Below are 2,800 nucleotides of genomic sequence, written 5' to 3' on the forward strand. Positions count from 1 at the left end.
AATAACGATTTTAGCGTTACGTAATATATGGATGCTGCCTGAATAATTCTTTAGTTATGGCATGGATTGAATTATTAGGACCTGAATTCTTCAGATTTCAAGCTTTCAGGAACATTTTTAAGATTATTTTTACGATGATTGAAAAAAACTTATAATACATCGGAGAAAATTGGGTTGATTTTGAAATTCCTCACATTTTGTATGTATGTAATGAAAAATTGACGAAAAATTTTAAACCTCATTTACTCGAAAGTGGGTTTTTGTCACTTACACCCCTTTGCTTCTAACCCCCTCAATTATAAACGAACGTCGTTATGACGTCACGCGGGGAAAAGCATGCATGCTGTCATTGCATGCTTTATACACCTTGTGTGAAGAATATGATATTTGTTAGGATTTTTATATGATGATATATAAGTGACTAAAAAGTAACTAAAATCTCAACAGGATCATTGAACGAAATATTTTGTTTATTCGGCAATGAATGACATGCATTCATTTTGGGAGCGTTTAAACTTAAATCGATTATTTTCTGAAGATTATTGGGGAAATTCTAAGTTCGGCGGCGTGATGAGTTTTAAGCTGGCGGCGTGCTAGAAAATCAAAACATCCGGCGGCGTGAAGTAATAAATCTCGACGGCGCACATCTCTAGTCCTTGAGACAAAATGAGATGAATATAGGTACTAGGCCGAAGAAGGGGGCTTTTACCCTATAGGACAGGTAGATTTCGTGTTAGAAATAGGTATTCCCCCCAGTAGTCCCCCACTTTATAAACAGCTAGCACAGTAGTAGGCAATTCACCTTAAATGCAGCATACCTCCCACCGAGCTTCAGCAATCCACCACCAGAGGTCGAAGACGATGCAGTTATGACGGCCATGAGGGGTGGCGTAATGGGGCCATTACGAAGGGTGCCTCTCGAAAAGGCAATGACCGAGGGCCGAGGTCATGGACCTTGAAGCCTTGTGAAAGAGCCATAGTCTTTCACTTACCCGGTAGACGTTGTTCAAGCCAGACGGAAAGTTTTAAACCCAAAACGAAGTGAGTGAGCGTAGTTGAAACGCTCAGAGTTTGAAGTCGTGAAGAGTTGTGGAGAGGTGAAAAGTGCGGAAAAAGGACATCAGGTAACGAAGTTAAACCACCCGATGTCGACCTGTTCCTTACATCGACAATTGTCCATCTTTTTCACCAGGACCCCGCAGTTTTAGTGCGAAGCCTGTAAAGGTTTCTCCTTCGCCCTACCACGTCCTGGTGCTTCAACCGGGTAGATTCCGGCAGCGTTGTTGGCCGAAGGCCGATCCGTCCAAATATCGGCAGCCTAGGACGTGTAGGCGGGTCCATTCAGCTGCAGCGATACCCCAAAGCCACCCCGTGGCGAGAGACGTGGCCAGACGTGGCCTGAAGAGAACGCGGTGTTCCGAACCTCGGAGAGAAGGACATCGGCGGCCGACATTGAGGAGAAAGGAGGAAGAAAGGAGGTTGCAGCAGAAGAAAGGGGCCCCGAAGAGAACAGGTTAGATAGATTGTAAGAAAGTGGGGAGGAGTAGAAGGTTGTAAGGAGTAGAATAAAGTGTGCACAAACAGTCCAAAAGTCGAAATACAGTTATTTAAAGTCAGTGCAGTGTAGTTACCATATTTCGAGTGCGAGAATTCCCTGTCCCGCGATAAACGTAGGTGAGCGTGCCGACCCTGAGGCAGTTGAGTCGGGGAGTCTCTAAGACGCTCCCGATTGGCTGACCCGATACTTACACTTTGGCGCCCAGCATAAAATTGACTTACCCTCAGTTTGTTGCGGGCTCAGCTTGGAAATTTGCATTGTAATTACTGGTTTCGACGGAGGTCTCTGGGAAAACATCCAGGCCTTCACAGGACGGTTGCCATTTTGGGCTTACTCCTTTTATCTGACACAGAACGTGGAATTATTTCATTTTGAAACCGAGGGGTTCTGATTGTCCATTCATCAGTAACAAAGAACGATTGTTTAAAAAGTGAATGAGAGTTGAATTGAATTGGAAGGAGCGCAGTGTTAAATCGTGTGGTGTGATTCGGTAGGTGGAACTGAAAACGCAAGAGCAGAATCGTATTTTATTTGCGGATTCGTAAACTAGGATTTTCAAATTAACAGTTTTTAGGTTTTTTCAATTTTAGGATTTTTAAAATTAGGATTTTCAATTTTTTTTTTTCAGCGTGCAAGACCGCTTTTTGCAAATCTAGGTAGTTCTTTTTAAATTTTCAAATTTCGATTTTTTGCTGAAACGTAGCGATGGAGTTGGCAACACTGCAGTCGCAGTACTATGCGATGAACGCCGCCCATCTGGCCGATGACGAACTTGACCATGAACTGCAGATCCGTGACGTGAACATGATCGGTGAATCGCGTAGCAAACAGGAGCGAACCTTGCGTAGTCTGTTAAAGGCTGAAAAAGAGAGAAAAACTATTAGTTTCAAACCGTACTGGTTAACTTTGGTAGACGAACTGAAATGGTGCGATGAAAAGCTTGTAGAAGTGAGAAAAACGTTAGAAGAGAGGAAATCGCGAAAGGCACCGGATCAGATTCATAAAACTAAGCTTCTTCACATTTTCTTTAGAATGGAACGGTTCAAGGCACATGCAAAAGAAGAAGAAGACTTGAACAGCATTGCGATTATAGCAGGAGTTTGTTCCGCGTTATTGAAAACCTTTTTCTCAATCACCTCGCCGCTTGCAGAAGTGAGAGAAGCGGAGGTCGCGATAATTAATGAAAGTTTACGACAGATGCGTGAGGAAGCACAAGAGAATAGAGAACATTTAGTTAGAGAC

General features: G+C 43.3%; 1 long non-coding RNA gene across 1 annotated transcript; it reads left to right on the plus strand.

Annotated features, from left to right (window-relative positions):
- Positions 1 to 923: 923 nt before the first annotated feature.
- Positions 924 to 1,616, plus strand: LOC134285049 (uncharacterized). Its single transcript, XR_009996116.1, has 2 exons — positions 924 to 1,124; positions 1,193 to 1,616. It is a non-coding gene; the product is annotated as an uncharacterized LOC134285049 (long non-coding RNA).
- The last annotated feature ends 1,184 nt before the right edge of the window (positions 1,617 to 2,800 follow it).

This window comes from Aedes albopictus, chromosome 1 (genome assembly GCF_035046485.1).
Source record: "Aedes albopictus strain Foshan chromosome 1, AalbF5, whole genome shotgun sequence".
Classification (NCBI taxonomy): Eukaryota; Metazoa; Arthropoda; class Insecta; order Diptera; family Culicidae; genus Aedes; species Aedes albopictus.